This window comes from Apteryx mantelli, chromosome 1 (genome assembly GCF_036417845.1).
Source record: "Apteryx mantelli isolate bAptMan1 chromosome 1, bAptMan1.hap1, whole genome shotgun sequence".
NCBI lineage: Eukaryota > Metazoa > Chordata > Aves > Apterygiformes > Apterygidae > Apteryx > Apteryx mantelli.
Window position 1 is genome coordinate 93630254 of NC_089978.1, and position 21773 is coordinate 93652026.

A 21773-nucleotide genomic window follows, 5' to 3' on the forward strand; every position below is an offset into this window, starting at 1 on the left:
CTGAAGACTCTGAAAACTCAAAAAGACTATCTCTGCCTGAGGAATCCCCAGCCACCCAATTATGAGGTTAGGAAAGTACCATTACATGCCTTGTGATTCTTACACTCTTGCCTAGGTACCCACTCTTGGCTGCTGTCAGAGACAAAACACTGAGCTAGAAAAACCCAGTGCATCCATTCATCTGTTTCTTTATCTACTTAATCCCTTTCCTTTGATGGACATGTGCTGGGATGGTTTGACTATTAGGTGCTAGTTTGATATCTTGGCAGTTTTTCCTCTTTGACATACTATCCTGTCCTGTTTTCCCCAGCCTTATGCTTGATGAGAAGATACAACAGGGGACCCTGAAGCCAAGCATAAGATTGTATATGGACTACAGGCTAGACAGTATTACTTATATGCATTGTAAAGGGCTCAAGCATTGTAGATGAGCTCTGATACATGATCCTCTGTTCCTCTAATTCAAATATATGTTAGAATTGACAAGTGAAAAGCAACCGGTACACATGCCTAACCTTTTCTGTATGCACTGACACCCCAGAAGGGAACATATTCAACAACGGTTTGAGTGAGCTAAACTCCATCTGGGCAATTTCCTTTTTTCTCAGTAGCCCACAATGGATTTATTTTGCCTCTGGAAGGCAAAAAGCAACCAAAGAGAACTGCTGAGGAAATATGTAGCAAAATTTACATTAAGCCATAAATATGTTGGTGCTTTCTTTCCTTCAAAGATTATTACTCTACTAAATTTTTGAACTTGACTAGGGGAAAAACACCCATCAAATTAGCTGCAAGCAAAATTTGATATTCTTTGGCAGTATAGTACATGACAGTGTACAAAAAGATTACAAATCCCAATGCAGATATGCTTTCAGTGGAACTCTATACAATGTGATTAAACATGTCCCAAGACTGGTCTTTTTGAGAAGCCATGCAATGGTAGAAGACATAAAGAAAAGACTTTTGAATGATGGATAGTCACAAACATGAGATAGGGTGCAAGAAAATAATCTAATTTTGTAACTGTGCTGGAACTCATTCCTTGATATTTTGAAACAATGAAATCCACTTCTATGATCCATTCTGCCGTAGCAAAGCTTCACAGGAAAGTTATACTTAGTAGCCAGTTGGCCCACATCATTAATAACATGATTAGTTAGAAACCTTCCTAAAAGTCACGATCTGTATTATGGAAATTATAATTGTTACAGACATACAGTGTTATTCTTCATATTGCAGAAATACTCAGCAATCTTTATTTCTCTACTGCTGCTAAACACTGAACTGTAGGATTATGCTAATATTAACCTAAAAATTATGCAATTTTGTCAACTTGATTCAGTACAATTAGCACCTTGTAAAAAACACAAAACTTCAAAGTAGGAAAAATAATTATATATTAGTGTGTTACAGCATTAGCTTTAATACTTAAGGCCATTCTGACAGATAATAAAACATGAAAACTTGTTTTGGCCATGTAAATCCAACAACTAAATCACTTAAAGAAACAGCTAACCTTTTCACAGAACTTGATGTTTTCATTTTTCTTCACATAAAATAATCACTTAAAAGACATGAATTCTATTTAATTTACACACCCTCTCTGCATTTGGACTAAATGGGATGATTTTGTTTTCAACATCACTACATCTACCTTTTGCTCCCAGGTTTTGCTGGACATTCAAGATCCATTCTGGGACAAGACTCAGCTGTACATACTCTCTTCACATCTCTGTACTGTGATTTTCTCCAAATCAATAAGGAATGATAATAATAAAAAGTAAAACCCAGCCAAAATAATGATAACAACAACAATGCTATCCATCACAATTTGTTGTTATCGTTACCAAATGTGATTTCTCTTTTCTTCTGAGAAAAGTAGGTTTTGCAGTATCACATTCAAATTATAAACATTATAATTAAATTTTAAACATCTTAATATATTGGATTGTATTGAAGCCTTTGCCCCTGTAGTGTGCAACTCATTTTCTTGTCATACAGTTAATGATATCACAGCATTCAGTGTCCATCACCATACCAAAGACAAGGACAATTAAATTGCTTACGGAAAAGCAGAAAGGTGTGTGTCGTTATTGGTTTTCAGACATACAAATTCATTTTTATGAAGTGTGAGACCAACTTAAACTTATTAACTGTTTCTAATGAATAATTACACTAAAACTCTTGGGTTCTAAATGATGATACATGTCAACTGTTTAAAAAGAAATACTCCATATAATTTCCAATACAAACCTGTTTTGTCTATACTAAATAAAGTTTATTTACTATGTAAATGAATTTGAAATTTAACATTCCACCTTTCTTTCCAAAAAGGCCTTCCTCTCCCAGAACAAATATTAAGTGATGTATTTTATAGAACTTTGCCTAGGCACCTGGATTAAAAGCAGGCGTAAAATTTTCCCTAGAGAAAATAAAAAGTACTTGATTAATTAAGTGCGATTTAGGCAAGAGAGTAGTATATCGCAAGCCCCTTATACAAAAGAAATTATGAATGTCACTGGCAATAAGACTACAAATCACATAGCCTGCCCAAGTGGAAGTATAAAATATTGCCAATGACAAGACAATCCCAAATCATGCATTTTATATGAAGAGTGGCTCAATTTTATGGAAAACCCAATTAGCATTCTCCCTACATGAAAAGGGCATACACACATTTTGTTATGTCAGGTCATAACGCATGCTGCCCTCTGCAAAAGCGTCAGGAGGAACCTCATCCAGGGCCCTTGGAGCTGCAGCTAAGCTCAGGCCCCGGCTCTGCTCGCCACCTCTGGGCACTGCAGGATCGGGCCCTTGAGGGGAGGCCCTGCCCCGGTGGCCCTGCAGTGCCCTACTGCTATCCAACATCTCTGCAAAACTGCAGTGGGCCTGTTCTACTCCCCAAAACTGAAATAGCCTGCGCGTTCGACACAATGAACAGATCTTTCTGCTTTCCTTCCCAACGGCTGCACCTCGTCCCTCAGTGCGACGGCCGTCCTTCCTCAGCATCCCTGACTACCTCAACCGTGGCGAGCAGCACGGGTCATGAGAGCAGACCTGCGACGTGACACAGGCGGCACCAGTGCTGGACCTCCGCCACACGCTCTCTGGCCCGGGGCGTGAGCCCGGCCTCCATCCGGGTCTGTCCCGCTGACTGCCCGCTTGTGGCTGCAGTGCATCAGACAAAGTCCTGCAGGGAGTCTTCCAGCTGCGTTTCGTCTGAATCGAATGCCGTTTGCCCATTTCTCAGAGTGAGCCACAGCACGCTGGTATGTAAGCAGGGATGAGAGCTGATCCTGACCCAAACCAAAATACTAGTAGACATGTCCCGAGTCAATACTGTGAAACCTGGCAGCATGTTCTGGCTCCCAGGTTCTGCTGCATAGGTCAGGTCCATTCTGGGGCAAGACCCACTGTAGATGCTCTCTTCACACTCCCGAACCCTGATTTCCATGCAAGCAAACCTACGTGCGTGCGGGCCACGCTGACCCCATGGGGTACTCCAGCTTGGGGTACTCCAGCTTGGGGCGCCTGACTGGTAGATCACAACTGTGGGCCCCACTGAACTGCGCTCCCAGGTGCTTTCCATCCACTTTGGGACAGGTAAGAGATACACACTGTTTTAATTTAGAGTCATCTCGTAATAATTTAATTTGTTATAAATTGTAAGACTAAAATAATGAAAAGTCACCTCATAATAATGCAATGTGATAAAAATTGCAATGCTAAAACAATAAAAAGAAATCCTCATTTCTACAGCCTGGACACAGAAACAGCTGCTATTTGTCCAATTCCCTGTATCCACTGCCTGCCTCAAAATCCCCCCTACAGTGGTGGCTTTAGAGCAGGAGGAATAACAGAAAACTAATGATATCAGTTTTTACTGGCTGTTTACTCCTTGAGCCTGAAAAATGTGGCAGCCATACACAAGTTTATTTATCCCATTTAAGGTGTGGCAAACATGTCCAGTATCTATGTACTGGCATAAGAAAACTAGTCTTCCTAGTTTCACTGAAAATTATAATACTAACAGAGTACTTAATTTACTATCTTCTTAAAATACTGGTACCTATACTTGTACTAGGCGTTCTTTACCTTTCAGGGTTTTTCAGTCATTTAAAAGCCTCTTCATGAGTGACGCAGATTGTCTTAAAGGTCTACAATAGAATTTCATTTAAAACATTTTTTTCATTTATAGAATTCACTTCAGATGAGAAGCTTAAGTTTGAGTAACTATTGCAAGGTTTGACAGCAACAGTAATGTACAGTAAACATAGGTCTATTTTTCTGAGACTAAAATGCTGATGAATCTTTCAGAAATAGAGTGGGGAAAAATGAAGAAAATCGTATTAATACAAGAAAATACGCCTCATACTGCTAACCACAAGAGAATATTCTGAGTCTGTTTGGATAAAACACAGTATCTTTTCCATCTTTAACAAAAGTATCTTAAGTATTTGTGATACCAGTTACTATAACATAATAACAAACAAAAAATCTTATATATACACACATTAAGCATATTCAGTACCACTAAAACTTGATAAGTTTTTTTAGAGTGGTTGTGTTTGAAAACTTGCTTTTGACCTTTGACTACGGCAGATGATCATTTATTGCAGTTAAATAAAATATATGCAATATTTAGGATAAACAGGAAAAATGCAGTACATTTTGTTGAACAGTAACTGAACAGTAAAGGTTACAAAAACATTGGCAAGTTTTACCATTTAACAATTCAAAAATTAAATGGGGTGGTTATGAGAAATTTTTATACACACACACATATTCTATCGCTCTATACATGGTAAATTTATATATTCATTTACAAATATAAATGTTCACAGCATTATGCACATTAATCCTATGCATAATGAAAGACCCTTAATTATAGCTTATCAAGCTGGAAGTTCTTATGTCACGAACAGCAAAAGCCATTTTGATTAACGTGTATGACTGTACTACTGGTGATACAGAGAATCTGAAAAATGTGCAGCTGCCTAAGTGGTCAATATCTGGAAGTTAGTATCTATATTCTAAATAATGAGAAATAGAGATCAAGAGAACAGGCTCCTTAGCAACTTGATGACTCAGGGAAAAACAGAAAAATAACTGCTTTTCCTCTCTCTGCAGAATTGTGAAGTTAGGGAGTAAAGTCTTGGGCAAAGTGCCTACGTATTATCATAAGCCTAATAAACACTTGGCTTTGTCTTTTAACTTTCAGGCAAAAGTAATAGGTTTCTAGACAAAAAAGACCTTCTTATGGTCCAAATACAACAAAGCCCACTTATTCTTTGGTGACCTGAAAACATATTTGCTCACAATAACCTCATTTCCTATTTATATTGTTGATTTGGAGCATGTTTACACTGATACATTTTCTGAATTACAAAATCACGTAATTAACAAAGTAGTAAAAAAACCTAAGTAGTAAAAAATTGCCATGCGTGTACCTGAAGAGTAATTTAAAAGTAAAAGTCCTGACTTTCATTTTTTTCAAATATTGATTGTATACATATGTTTGGATGACAGAGTGTTAATGTACATGGTACACGCAAGACAGTTAAGAATATCAAATACACTGTCAGTCCAGCCTGCCAGCCCTACCAGTTTTGGCATTAGACTCCTGCTCTTTGACATAATTATTGTTGTACTATTGTCAGTGGTAATTTACTAGGTTTTCACACTCTGGCAGCCAGGGTGGCTTAGATGTCCAGGAATCCCGGATGAATGGCCACAGTGCCTACGCAGACCAATTTTACAGTGTTTGGTCAGTAAATGTTCCAATGGCACCTGGACTCTAGAGCTTAGATCTCCTAACTAAAAACCAGGTGTGCAGACACACAGGGTCAAACTGAGAGGTGAGAAATAGTTACCTGTATTTGCTCAGCCAACCTGATTTATAGGATTATAACCTATAAATTTATAATTTATTACATTTGGTGTATTGTGATTTAGTAAATAAATTAATTCATCTTAGTTCCACCCCCCTCCCTTACCTTCCCAGTCATCGCTCCAAAATAGAACAGGAGAATTGTCAGACTGATGAAAACTAGGACATGAAATAGGTGCATATGGATCAAGGTACAAGTAGCATTCTTCCCTGGAAACAGAGCAATCCATACCATTAATGTTTTAAACTAACTATGATCAGAACTTAAAAAAGAGGCATAATACGCCATGTTTACAATAAATGATCCAGAAAAAGGAGTTACATTATCTGATTTCTAATCATCCATCCACCAGATTACAAAGCTTTGTAGTAAGAAGGGATGAGTACTGAATAACCTCAAATTAGGAAAATAAAGTTGCCAAGACTTTTTCAGGTCACAAGTTGTATAAACTTTTGACTCAAAAGCTGTGCAAAAGAAAGATTATTTCTGTAGCAAATGAGATTGAGATCCATTTGACCAAATGGATCTCAATGGATCTCAGAAAGCCATCTAGTCATTGTAATCTTCATTCCTAGTCAGTGTAGAAAATAGATGTGCTAAATTTATACACATAGACATGGCAGATATGCATTTTCCCAGGCCCTTAACACTGAAGACACTTTCAATCTTAGCAGTCCCAAGGCAAACACTCACATTTTTTCCTGATCTTTGAATGTGACAAAGAAAGGGCAAAGTTAATTTTATGCCTCTAGTTCTTTTTCTAGCCCAACATCTTTTTAGCCAAAAGGAGTCTGAAGCTATTTGAAAGCTGCAAGTTGTGAAGTCTGACAAGCTTGCTTATGTTTAACAGACACATAAGTATTGTTAAATATTGATAAGTAACTGTTGTTTTTCCTTCAAATACTTGCCTGTGCATGTACAGTCACCCAGTGGATGACTTAAAGCAAGACCACTCCCAACCCTGACAGCTCCAGAGTGCTTTGGGGAATATAGTTTTCAGCCTCCCACTTAATTTGGCAAAATGATTCCGATCTTCTATCATATCAGGATTCCTGATAAAAAGATTGCTAACCAGTGACTCTGATGTTGGATGTACTAATTTCAGAAATCAGCTGTCTTTCAGGGCATATGAGGGGACTCCAGTCACCATACTTGCTTATATAGTACAATTTAGGAGTATCATCTATAAATACCTTAATATGTTGCCTTTGGAAGTTAAAGAGAAATGGTGGCATGAACTGAAATTCCAGTGTACTGAAGTGGAATTTAGAGACCAACGACTGTTTGCCTGCAGACAAGCTAAGCAAGTAGACCCAGGCAAGGAAAGAGGTGTCTGGATCTGGTCAGTTGCTGGAGACAAACAGGGAGCCAAAAGGCTCAGCTTGTTACCACTGAACAGAAAGAATTATGGTTAGTGGAATGGTTTCTTACACTGCCTGGTCTGTCTGAAGCCATGCTAGGATGTAACTAAAGGAGGAATCAGCAGTGCAGGTACATGCCACCACCTAATCTGAGTCATGCAAGTTCAAAATGACTGGACAGAATAGTTTCCAGAAAACACTATAAATTCTGGAGGTGAACCTCAGAGGCATAAACTGTGACTGCAGGTCAGTACAGGTCTGCTGAAGAATCCCATTCTCACAGTGCTTCTGTTTGTTCATCATTGATCTCAAAGAATAAAATAGCTGTGAAGACAGCTCGAATCATACAAGCAAGTTATTCTTAAAAAAGCTGTTGTTGAGGTGAACCTAGAGGCCACCTCTGTACCACCTAAGATGGTCAGCTACTGCTACAAAGGCCTTCATGAATCCTTCTGGGCAGTGGAAAGTCTAAAGGCAACATGTCACAGCAGTTTTGTTTATATGCAACCATTAAAGGAGAGGCAAGACTTTTCATCTGCTTTATGAATAAAAAAATCTGCCAGTAGCAAGTTGAACAAGAACTTACACATCCTTCTCCAGAATCACCAGGGAAAGAAAGATGAGTTCTGTTGAAAAAGTCTAAGATCATGCAGATTAAGACTGTAACAAGTGAGTTTAATAGAGTTTCTGGCTTTAGCTGTCTCCTACCTGAAATGACTTTTTTTTTTTTTTTTTTGAATCTAAAGGCTAAACAGAAATCTAGTCTTTTGGGAACACAGCAGTACAGCAAGAAGCAATAAAAGTTGAGTAGACATAGCCCATTTATCAGGGAAGAGAAGTTCAAATACTACAGGACTTTGATCTTTCATATAGTCTGGGTATCAGTTCTCCTGGATTGTGAGAATTAGTAACAAAAGAAAAGATCTGAAATGGAATTTAAAAAGCAGCTTTATTTTAACCTCATTTGTTCAGTTTAACAGTATTTATTCACATACAGTAAAGAAAGTAATTAGTGAAAGATTTGCCTATTTGGATTTTCAGTGTTTAAATTAGTCATAACAATATTCTAAATTTGTTTATGGTTCATTTAAACTTTGCACTGAGATGGTAGAACTATATATAATGTGAGAAATATACTGTTTTCCTCACATTTAAATAACCTTTACATTCTTGTACAACAGCACAGTAATTACAATTCTAAAGAACTGTAGTAAGATTCTAGGCATAAGAAATTATGGAGAAGAGGAAAAAATGAGATTTCCAGGCAGTTACAGTTCATTTCCAATTATTAAGCTGAGGATATTTTTGGTTAATAATTGTTAATTGAACTGTCAGGTGTATTAAAACAGACTTGATAGAAATGCCCATACTTTGCCACTCCTAATATGATCTAACCATTTAATAGAGCTTATTTTACATCTCCGTAGAAAAACTAAAAGTAATGCATGAAGCTATGCAGAACATTTGTTGGGCGTATTTCATTAAATGAAGCTTTCATAACTCATATTCTGCTGCTTTAGAGGGACCTGCTTTGGTGTGAAAAATCACAGCTATGAATCCTTTAAGTATTACATCACAGTAGAAAGCTTTGCACACGCTATTAACATAAAGCACTGGGCAGCACGACGGAGATGCCCATCTCTGAAACATTCAAGCACGATCATGTTACTTAACAGATACTACGTTTGGAGATGTGTCTACAGCAACAGGAGTATTAGGGGCTTTACTGCCCTTCTGTGGCGTACCTTTGGCAGGTGAGGCTCACGGAACCAATAATCAGTCCCAATAGGAGAAAAAGCTCAGGAACAAATTCAAGACACCTGTGGGTTCCATAACATTTAAAATTCTTGTGTTGGACTCTGCACAATTTTCTTAGGCAGAGTTTTCGGCTTTGTTTCACAACACACAAAAAAGCTATAGTCTCCAGGGCCAACTGCGGCAGAAAGGAACAGGCCAAACACTTTTTTGGGGTATACAACATGTACAAAAATGTTCCTGAGCTTTATTGCCCATTGGGACTGATTATTGGTTCCATGAGCCTTGCCTTTAAAATGCAGATCCTGCAATTTACCCAAGAAACCAAGGAGTTTGAAATTTGGAAATCAATCTTCCAAGAAGGTCTGGACTTTTCCTCAAGACACAATAATTAGAAACCTTGGACTGTGCCAATGTTCACTGTTTCGTTAAACTTGCAGAAAAAAAAAAAAAATCCAAGCAGGAAAAATACTGAGGAAGGCTCTAAGCAACACATATGGGCAGAAGAGCTTATGTTTCTGTTGGAATAATACCAATTTCTCTATTTCAATACTGATTCTCTTTCTTTGTTAGAAGGAAGTTGCTCTTCTGTGACTATTAATATTTAGCACAGTGAACAACTCAGCTTTCATAAAAAAAAAAGAGATAATCTTAGAGCAATAAGGTACAACTAAAAAGTGTGGATTTACAAGAGGGACTAAGGAGGCTCCAATTCCCCTACCCTTATCAGTCACACCCCACCTTACCCTGCTGCTGGCATTTGGGATCTGGGCATTTCCAGCCTACCAACACAATTTTTCTCAAGCTCTTCAGGTCTGCTCAGCAGATACACGAGGTTAGGAAGGGATGGCGGCTTGGGCAGCAGCCAGAGCGAACTGGCAGCACCTCCCGGCAGCCAGCATCACGTCAGAGCCCCACTGGCAGCGCGATTGTGACTGCCGATGACCTAGCAGTGGTTGCGAGGGCAACGCTGCCGTGTCACAGGCTGTGCTCCAGGCTGAACAGCTTGCTGAACGTTATGGAAACTGGGCTGCCCCTGTCCGTAGGGGATCCATGCAACCAAACCTGCTTGGACAAAACCACCAGGAACTTAAAACTATCATTACGTTTTGCTCAGAGTTCACAGAAACGCTGTTCTACAGTACAGCCTTTTTCATTGTCCATAGAAAATGGCACTGAAATAGATCTTCACAAAGACATTTTGAGATTCTCCCTGCTTTGCCTACAGGGCTAAAGAAAGCCTCAAAAAATCCCTCCTTGCCTGCTAGAGTAACCAACTAACGACAGTGGAAGCTCCTGCAATTGGTTTTCCACAGATACTTTATTTCCCTTTCTGCCGTAACTAGGAAACACAAGGCTGTAGTCCCTTGAGGATACAATCCTGACATGAGAATAGCTCTTTAAACTACAGCAACTTCCCCTTTCAGGGCGGGAGGGATGTACAGCTCCATTTACAAGACAGCTTGATTTTTCCAAAAAGAAATCCATAAAGTAGTTAAAACAAACAACAACAAAAAAACAGGTTCCCCGGCTCCTGCCAATTCCTGGGAATCAATATAGCTTTCTCCTATTCACGTAATCTCTCCCAAATAGCTATGGGAAAAGCTGCATTAAGTTTTTTAATGAGGGATGGATAGCTCCTTTTGCTCAAGCTGTGGTAAGCTGTATTTTTAGTTCTGTGGGCCCTGATTATTTCTGGTTCAGTTCCAGGTAAATATAGTGACTGCCATAAGTATATCCAGCGTCAGCAAGAAACCATACTGATATTAATGGAGATTCTGCAGAATAACAGTAATGCATCTACACAGAATGGACAGAAATTGTTATGAAAGTGCTGCATAACCGCAGAAGAAAAAAAATTGCTGACTATACACAACATGCTAAGTAAACAAAGATAAAAATACTACAGTCACCCCCAGATTCACCTTACATTTGTTAGAGCAATTTTTCCTCAATGCTTACACACACACACGCACAAGTGAGAAAGGGAAGTAAAAGGAATCCTACAGCTTTCTGTGCTAGTTGGGAAAAGGCTCAATAAAACAAGCTGTAGAAGAATAAAACAATCTTTCTTAGTTTTGGACATTAGCCCTAGGGAAAAGCTTTGACACAGCAGCGAAGTCTACTTATCTATGCTTTGCTTCCCTTACATGGCAAACAACTCAAGGCTCCACTTCAGGGGGTTTTACTAGATGGAATTACATCCTTGTATTACATAGTTCTGTAATTAATTTATCCTACTTACTATAAACATGTCTCAGTAGAAAACTGCATGACAGAAGAAGCTGCATGTTGGTAGACACCATACATAACACACCATTTATATTACTTACTTACAATATTAACAGAGTATTAAAATGAGAATCCCTAAAATCATATTTAAACCTAAGGGTTAGATTCTTTATTTTCACAAGTAAAATCTCCTCAATATCTCCTATGTAACTTTGAATATTTTCTTTTGTTATGATTTTTTTTTTTAAATAGAAGTTTAATAGAACACCTGTTTCCATAGGTTAGAGATGTTTTTGTGTGTGTGTGTGTGTACGTGTGTAATATAGACACATACACTTATTTTTGCACACACACACAAAAAGATTTTACTGGAATTATTCAGTCTTTGCATGGCAGATAAACAATCTGCCTGGATTTGATGATTTATGCCTAATATCAAATATACAGTCCTGCTTATTAAAATATATACTGGTGACTTCAGTGCTCAATTTGCATTTCAAAACATAACTCAACTACAAAAATGCTGACTAGAGAAAATGTTTAAATCTGAGGATTATCACACCATTGTAGCCAAGATTCCTTGTATTTTTTACCACTAAGTGGTAAAACCAGTGATGCAGTCAAAGCACAGCATTGAAATTCAGAGACCTGGACAGTTTCTCACTCCTACATAGAATTTGTATATCAGTCTGGATTAGTCACCTACCCTTTCTGAGTGAAACTGTAATAGCATAAAACCTAACTGTAAAGGATTTGCACAGATGGAGTGCAAAATTATATGTTTGCCACTGTCAAGGCTGAGGTGCCTGGGTACTAGGTCCAGTCCAGAGTGGACATATGCTGCACAGTCCTCCACCTTTGTTAGTCCAAAAAAAACCCCAGCCCATCTGCAATAGCTCCTTTGAGCACTGGCTATACTGCATCTTTCTGGTACATATCAGGCAGTCAGCTATATCAGGGTTATGCAACTGGTTAACATAAAAAGATTTGGGAAAGCTGTAAAAATTAAACTAAACCTAGTAAAGCTTTCGAAATGCACTTGTCCAGTAATGCTCTTGATCCTTTTAATGTTTTAAGATGCAGGTAGGCTTCTTCCTTCCCTCTTCATTAGTCAACAAACCTAGGGAGAAGTAGCACAAAAACATTCACAGTTGTCTTATTTCAAACACGCGCAGGCACATTGTAAAACAAAGTTCCCAAGGCTGCAGGTGAGCTGAAATCACTGAAACCAAGAGTGTGGTGGGGCCCCAAGGGCACCAACCAGCCTCTCTGTCCCCGCCCAGTCTCAGCTAGGCCACAACCTCCACCCCGACCCTGCCCATGGCCCAGAAGCTCCATTTCAGCTCTGCCCGGGGCTGTCGGTCCCTGCCCCAGCTATGGCACAGGTGTGCCTGTCTCCAGCCTTGTCTTCTGCCTGGACCCTTGGACCTATGTTGCAGCCAGCTTGTCTCCTGGAAGGACCCCTTGTACATACATTGTAGCTTGCCTCCAGTCCTGTCGTTGGCTCTGTCTCTGGGATGAACTTTGGACCCTTATTTCCATTTCTGTCACTGGCCTCATCTCCTTTTGCTCTTGACTAGATGCCCTGGATGGACCCTGGGCCTGGTTTCTCATTTTGCTTTGTCTGTGACTGTTGCTGAACCCGTTACCAGCACCCAGCTCTGCCCTCTCAGCTCAGATGCTGTGGGACTGTGCCCCAATGAGGACACAGCCTGTGCTGGGGTCACCCTCAGCTCCTGGCTTGTTGTCCCTCGTGGAGCAGCCCTGCTCTTGCTGCTCCCTGACATGGAGCTTCTAACTTACACCAATATCGTATAAATACAGACTAGTATTGGAATGGGAAGAGAGTTTCTTGATTACATCCAGGTTTAGTCTGGCTTTTGCAATCAGGATTTTCTGTAAACAGATGTATTCTGTTAATACCATAAGCAACTATCCTATGTGTACAAATACACTGCAAACCTATATCTATGAAGCTAGTTCAACCCCACAAAAGTAAGAACAGGTCTGCTTTGACCACCTATTACTGTACTTGTAAACTCCACTGAATATGAAATGGTCCAGAGAAAAATATGGTGTTAGCCATAGCTAAAAATCATGAACAATCTGTGGTACTGCCAGTTTCACAAATAAGAAGCAAGAGGCCAATAGATTTGTGTTCTAGAGGATGAAGAGGTCCTCAGTACCAATGGTGAGCTGAGACAGGTCACCCTAATTGCTGCTTCTCAGCTCTGATTTCAGGAGTCTAAAAACTGATAATAAATCCTTATTTTCATCTACCGGTTATGGGAATACGAAGTTGCACTTTGTCCTCTTCTTTTGGAAATGTAGGAATAGGCTAAGCAATCATCAGCCTTGGGCTCAAATTTAGCCCACTAGCTGAATAGACTAATTTGTACACCCAGTCTCCTGTCTCCCTTATAAACATTGCTGATAACAACAAAAAGGATACTGGTAGTCAGTTTTAGAAATAAAAAATGCTCAGAATAACTGAATGCTAATGACAGTTTGGCACAATGTTTACTTATTCTTCACATTACTTAGGGTCAAAGCAGAGTGTAACAAAGATACCCTGTTAGCTACTGCTGTTCCTTTTCTGTAAACAGGTAAGGAATTTGCTGTATTTTATCAGCTTGGCATTCTTCATAAGTGCAAGCAAACAGCCTGCTGTCATTTAGCCTAATTGGTGAGGAAACCTGATTGCATCCCAGGATTTACATGGGTGATAATAATGAAAGAACAGTATCAAAAAAAAGGAGGAAGAAAATGAGATTAGATGCCTTGCTATCTTGTGTGAGATAATAGCATTCTGAAGTTTCAAATAAAAAAGAGAGAAAATTTTAGTATAGGGAAAACTTTTTTTTTTTAAACTTCTCTTAACTTCTGGTTTAATGACCAGAAAATTTGAAGGTAAAACACAGAATCATTATTGCATGCATTTTGTCCCAAGCGGCAAGTTTATACAATACAACAATCTCAGATAATGACATGTACCAGAAGGCTATTAGGTATTAGAGAACTACTTTTATGTTTTCCAAGATGATCTTCTCCTACTCTACTCATAGACAAAACATATTAGAGTTTGCAGAAGCATCCACATCTCAGAAGTCAGCTGTGTGATAACCTTCACCAAAAATGTATACACCCTCAAACCCCAGCAGCATCTTGGAAAAAAACAGCCAGGCTGTTTAGCATTCTCTCATAGTCACCCATTATGCTAGAAGGAAGGGCAAAGTGAAACAAGGATCCTGTGCTCAGCTTCACATTCACCTATCTCTTCCATTTAAGCAGAGGGAGAGGTCAAGGGCAGTTCACTGAGGTGTCTCAAATTATTGTAAATGTTGAAGCATCATTCCTGGTCTGGCCTAGCATGATATACAATTCTCAGATGGTGGTAAAACTGTTCTACATTACTGTTTCAGCATTTCTAGTAGCTACTCTCAATGTTATGTGATACACTTTTCTATGTTATGCCAGTCTGTTCCTTGCTGTTTTGGAAACAGATGACTAGACTACAGAGTAAACACTAACCTGTTACTGAGGTAACCTGAGTTGGCAAGGAGAACGGATATGGTGATTGTGATTAGTCCCTATCTATCTTCCACCAGTGTAAGCACTACATCTTTTGTCAGATTCTTGTCTTCAGAGAAACTGAATATCATGAACCTGATTTCAAAAGCTAAGCATTTGTATCTTCTAATTTCTGCTATAGCAGTAGAAGATGACCTCTGAAAATCAGGCCTAATAAAGAGTGAATCCAGGTGGGAATTGACTTGGAGACAAGTTTCTTTCTAAAAATGTTTTCATATACAATTTCAAATGCTGCACACTACTTTAGACCACAACTGAAATAAGCTTCTTACAAAATAATTCATAACTCTTGGAAGAGTTGTGAGTTCTAATTCTCTTTTCATGTCCTACTGCTTTTATAGTAGTGCAATTCCACCAAAAGCAGTGGAATTGCTTCTGATTTACAGTGGTGTCAGAAAAGGGAAAATTAGCATTAGAATCATGGAAGGCAAGTGGTTACAAAGCCCTTGAATTTTTTTTGCCCTGGAATATAGATCTCTTCCTCTTAAATTGTCCAAAGGGCAACTGCCTTCTCACTGTTACAGAGGAACACAGACAAACTACTCAACAGCTCAGGTATTGCTTACAAATCTGACTGCATTTCCAGGAGACCTGATGCCAAAACAATATGATGACCAGCTCAGTATGTGCTACTGAGACTCCATGCTGATGTTGTTATAGTATGAGATTACCCTAGGAAAGAGGTGTACTTGATGCACATGCATTTCTTGAAAGTTTTATAATTTTGAAAAGGAGATGTTTGAGAATGGCACCAATTCCTTTCTACCCCATTTTTGTTTGAATGTTAAATAAGAAGCAAAAAAGGAGGAAGGGGAAATGCCATGAACTACTCTTTCTATGCCAATTATACACTCGTTATACTTCAGAAATACTTACTTTATTTTTAGTTTGAATGAAAAACTTGGTAAGGAACAAGAGAGGACCAGAGCCCAGAAACAGTGACTACAGTAGTGCCTCACACATTATTAGCAGATGTACAGGGTGGATAATGGAAACAAAGTTGCTAATAAACTCATGTCTAGCTATGTTCCTGTCTTAGTGGTGTCTCAATTCTCTTGCTCAAAACTATTGTTATGGTTTTCCATCCTAGCTCCTCCTAACCCTATCATTGCTGGAAGTCCATCTTGCATCTGGCAGAACTTTGAAAGTTCCTTTGCATTAGGAAGCAAGACAAAAGGTTTGCATCTATAGTGTGTACTAGTTGTCACAGATTTCAAAGAAAGCAAGGGATCTTGCCTGGCTACCTGGCAATCCATATTCTTGGCTCGTTAGCAGCCCACTTGGGAGAGAACTTACAAGATGGGTTGTCAGGCTTCCAGGAAAGGAAGTAAAAAATTTCTCCATTCCCAGTCTATGCTGCCATCTACAACTTCATCCTCTGCCATTAGGATTTGCCTTGCCACCAGTGCTGAGGGTTTTGTTTCCCAACATTATAATACAGGAGGCTCTTAGCCAGGAAAACCTGGGAAAAACGATAGCACCATTACTGTGTTCCTGAACTGGAAAATTCCCTTTCACAGGAAATTCTGACATTTGACAAGTTGTTCTTGTCTGGAAGAAAACGGAATCTCATTTATTCTCATGAGAGAGAATTCAACTCTGTTTTCAAACTCCTGCTTCAAAGTATTTGAAAGGAGCCAAGTGGCCCTTTGTGCTGGAAGTTCTCCCAGTCTATAGTTGAAGGCTATTGTTAGGATGACCCCTGCATGGAGTATGCCCCAGGCAGGCTTTTACCTGCTACAGGATGTGGCAGATCACAGTAGATGACAGCAGTTCATAGGATGCACGAAGACGGGGGGAACAGACCAAATGACTGTGCCTCAAGACTGGGAAGAAGAAGAAACGCAATTTCACCAGGATTATTATTGTGCCAGAGGATTTAAAGATAGTAAAGAGAATTGCTGGTCTGTTCCATGTACTGCAGGGACAAAGACTCTCTCATGGTTATAAGATAAATTTGTTTCTAGACTTACGTGCTCCCACAGTGTCTACCAAAGAGCATCAGTTCAGAAATGCAGAGACATTTGCCACCTTGCATTACTGGCAAACCAGAGTGCTTGTCATTAATTGCCCTGACAATATGAAAATACAACATTATTTTACTATTTCTATGCCTTTTGTTTGTTCACTCATGTGCCATGTTGTACTGTAAACACAGAAAAAGCATGCAGTTATTTGAAGTGGAAATGGGAAAAAGAAAGGAATTATAATTAAATGTGTTTGAATTTGGGGTATCTATATGGGAGCTTTAGGTTTTCTAACTTCATTTTCTTGCTTGATTATATTAGGATAATTGTTTCTAAAAATAATATTCGTCATAAGATGCTAGCCAGTCTTTCAACAGTTTAGTAAAACTAGTAATTCTTTGTTCCATGATATAAAAAACTAAATGTAGACTCTTAATTCTACAATTTCTACACAGAAATCAAAGGGAAAATAGAAATACTGCATGAAGGAAGGAAGTGCCTTAAAGAATCAGGAGAAGAAGATTCCCGTAACAGTAGGTGTCCTTCCTGCTTCTTCTGAAGCAGATCAAGGCTCATGAATCTGAGAGGAAAAGAACAACACAGCAACTTCCCAGCACTAGCTTTTATCTCAGTTTCCACCTAGTCAGAGGGTATCTTGCATTCTGACAGAAAGACAAAACACACTGGAAAACAGAAAAGCAAATTTTCGTTTTAGTTTGTTTTGTACACCACTGAGAGCACTTTCACTGCAAAACTGTCCCCTAGTGGGGTTTCCATAATGGTCTTCCAGTGTTTTACATGGTCTATAGTGCACTGCTATGCTGTGAAAACTTCTGCCTTGCAGACTGCCACTTCTCAAATACAACGTGCAGAAAACGCAAAAAAGAAAAACCTACCACTGAAGACTGCAGTTTTCGCTAAAGCAGCAAATAATCCACATTACATATTATGCTCTGTCAACACTTTCTCTACTCATTAAAAAGAAAACCCATTTCCAAGCGCTTTAGCATTCCTAACACCTGTCCTCACAACATCTCTGACCCTCCGCTTGTTCATAAGGACTGTACCTGAGAGAAATGGTGCTCCCGTGGCTGCACAGCTGGTTTGCAATACAGGGTTCCATTCTTGGCAAACCAGACTATTTCTACGTGATCCTGAACAAGTCTTTGAACTTCACAACTCTTCCCTTCTTATTTATAAAACGAGAATAACATAATTCTTTTCTATTTTGTAGGATGTTGTGAGAGCATTTAACCAGGACTTGGGAGGGATGCCCAATAAGAGGGTAATAGGGCCATATTTGGAATTAACTATTTAATATGTAAGACAACTTCCACTATTTTTTTATATCTTCGCACTTTATCAGAAACCAATCACATCTCACTGAGTAGAGAGGTTTTCTGCTACACAAGTGGAAACCATTACTGAAGGTTTTGTCAGAGTGCAGCAGTCAGGAGTGTGCTTCATGAGTCAGGAGAGGGCATTGCGTCTTGAGCGGCTACACAATACCAAGGCTTAAAATTTGAACTGCAGAACGTGTACCATTTAGGAAGTAATAATAGGGCATAACTTCAGAGGAAGACAGAGTTTGGCCTTGATATACCAAAATATTCAACAATTGTTTTCAGTCTTGATGGCTTTTAGAAAAGTCTATTATTTGGCAAAACCTGCAAATCATTCCAATTTTCATTACTTATTAGTACTGTGCAGGAAGAAATTGCAATTACTGTATTTTACATGCTATAATTATATGCATACTTGTGTATATATATAAAAGTTATATTAAACACTGAAGCATGTTAATTGATGTTCCAGCAAAATGATTAATAATTAAACAGTTAAGTATATTTTTTTTCCCAGCTGACATCCTGAAACTATTAATCTCCTGAGTTAATGGGTTCGGACTTGTTACTGTTTCAGGATGCCATGATGACTCTGGAACTTGAGATTTACTATTTTTGTCAGCATCCTATTTTCAGACATACTTTTTAAATCAGGGCTAGGATTTTATCATACTAAATACTTTAAAAGCATCTAGATTTTGGGGTACAATTCTGACATAAGGGATGAAATACATAACTACAACTGATTAATAAATTCTGAATACACAAAGGCCAGTCCTCTGAATCTATAAAATATGCTGGTTTATTCTAAATAACTATTCAGAATATGAGGGTATGTTTTTTCTTTCTTTGAGAGCAGAAAAGTAGACATTGTCTTCTACTTTTGGGAATATATGCCATCAATTGTTGATATTTTGGCTTTTCAAAGAATATTAAGGACTTTCTTCAGCTACATATTTCCTTATGTTTTGCTTTTCAGTAACTATGCTAGCAGACATAACATACAACTATCAATAAAGTACTTATTTTTTCTTTAGTGTATTGTCTCATTCAGTTTTTAAAAAAATCAGTTTTTCATATTATCAAATCTTCACAGCCCATATAAATGCTTTCTCAAAAGGCAAGCTCATAAGCCTTATACCCCAAGACTAAGCTTGGAAAAGGACCCAAAGAACTAAGCTTTATGGCACCCAAGTGTTATGCATATATATGTTTTACCCTGAAACCACCATACTTCCACTCTGCAGAATAAAGTGCTGCATCTGTCCACACAATGTGGACCATGAGCTTTATAAAGATGAACTGTTTATTTACCTTTCATTCACAAAATGGTTCCAAGTATGCCACTCAATCTGAGATGATAAAACTTCTAAAACTTAGTGACTGAAAGCATTTTCATATACACACAGACACAGATATATGTACAAAAGATTCAGTTTGTAACTATAAAAATTGAATACAAATATAGTTAGCAAAGAAAATTCAAGGATAAAATAACAGTCCAGTTCTGCAGTCAGACATAACACCTTGCAATAATAACTAATAAAAATGGTAGAAAGGGGCCTTTTGTTAAACAGTGATGAAGGAAACAGCATTACTTTTAGAATATTATTAACTAGAACTGCTGATAAATACCTAGCATATTTCAAGTAAAATGATGGTTTTTATTTGATTCTGATTGTGCTAAAATATAGAAGAAATATTTCCACTCAGTTATTCTGAAACAGACATTTGCTCTTTTGAAGCATTTTATAAATATTTAAAAATTTCAAGAAACCCAAGTTTTTTCTTTGTTAAATAAGATGGACAGGTATCTTGACCACCCCCCCCCCAAAAAAAAAAAAAAAAAAACACCACCACACCCTCTGGTTATTAATGTATTCTAGAGGTCTATATCAAGAAAGTACTTCACAGAAACTTCAGGAAATCTTACTGAAGAATGAAGGAGCCTTTAGCCATCCTAGCAGAGGTATACCTATGTCTTGATCTCTTTACAGAAATTCTCACTGGATGCACTCTTATCATGTCAAATGAGTATTGTGTGTTTTTTTCCCATGAGTATGACAGTTGAAGATACCAAATAGCTAGGCTTTTGGGGGTCCTCGATTTGGTACTTAAGCATATATTTATCACAGTGAACAATGTGAATCAATAGATGAGTTTATACTGCTTTTTATGCACACTGTTTTCAGCACTAGAATTTGAAAACTGCAGAATAACAATTGCTTAATGCTTCCACAAGGAGGAGTGTACTGAATAGTAGCACGATTATTAATGGTCTTTTTATGCATGTACAGGAAGTCAAACTAGCAGGCAGACTGACTTATTGTTGAAGAATAATTCCAAGTAGAAAAAGAAAAACCCTCCTCTTTTGCTGTGATGAACACTGAAAAATTCTTGATGGATAATGTAAGATTAGTGATTGCTTGGACATTATATACCCATATCATTTTCAAGTTTTATGCATTTATTCACAAAACTAAATACATTAAAGGAACTAAAAATTAAATCTCATAGAAACTATAATACTTCACAGGAATACAATATTAGAAATGGCTTCAAGCTGGTTATTTTTCTTTTTTTATTTTCAATATTTGTTCTTTTAATATTTGTAAAATATGAAATAAGGTATCTTATCTCTTGAGTACTTACAAATATCTCAAACTGAAAAATGATATATAATTTAGAAATTTTGTAAATTACATAACAACCAGCAGGAAATAAAACTATTTTCATACTAAGACACAATTATACAGGACATTGGAAAGCAAGAAGCATATGACAGCCTAGAATGACAAGATTCTAATCTTACTGGAGTACTAACACCCAAAAACGTAGCCACTGTGCATCCAAAACCCACATGCAAACCAGTTCTTAAACAAAACATCTACTTTTCTGAGAATAAAGGAACATTTCTTGTGACTGCTGGTTTTGCTACTGTTCGTTTTCTAAGTGGCAGTTAGCTACCAGAAGTTGTCTCAAGGAAAATGAATTACTGAGAAGAGTGGAGGTGAAAGAGCCTGGCAAATTCAATTTATCATTTGGCTATTAAAAACACATTCATATAACATCAAAGTGTGCACAGCTATGTGCATGCACACATACCCTGGCTTGCTCTGTATTAGGAAATGTTTAACATTCAAAAGACAACTGGCTCTACATAATTGTTTTTTAAAGAAAATGAGTGGTGCAAAACCCAAACATTTTTATCAATGTTTTTCACCAAGTTTTCAAGGAGAAATATAGAAAATAGCTGAACATTCTGAAAATTTCTTGTAGAAAATTTTGAAAATTTGGGAAAAGTCAAGGAGTTCTATAAAAACAAAACTCCCCAAATTCTGAAAAAGATACTGGGCCTATGAAAAAAGAATAACTACTGGCAGTATCTCCCAGGCCTGTGTGATTAGAGGCAGGGTTCAAGGAGGAGGAGTAATACCAGCAGTGGATGATGGTCAAGCCAAGAATTACTTAGAGAAGTCAACCCCACAGGTCCATGGCAGCAGACAGGCTGCATCCAAGGATGCTAAGAGAACAGGCCGTTGTCACAGTAAGGCCGCTCGCCATCATCTGTGAACAGTCATGGAGACCAGGAAGAGATCCTGATGACTGGAGAATGGCAGATGTTGCACCCAT

At 38.2% G+C, this 21773-nt stretch overlaps 1 protein-coding gene across 1 annotated transcript in view; it reads right to left on the reverse strand.

Annotated features, from left to right (window-relative positions):
• The window catches only part of DMD (dystrophin), a 1189181-nt gene that overhangs the window by 647330 nt on the left and 520078 nt on the right, over window positions 1-21773 (reverse strand). The gene's annotated exons all lie outside the window — the stretch shown is intronic.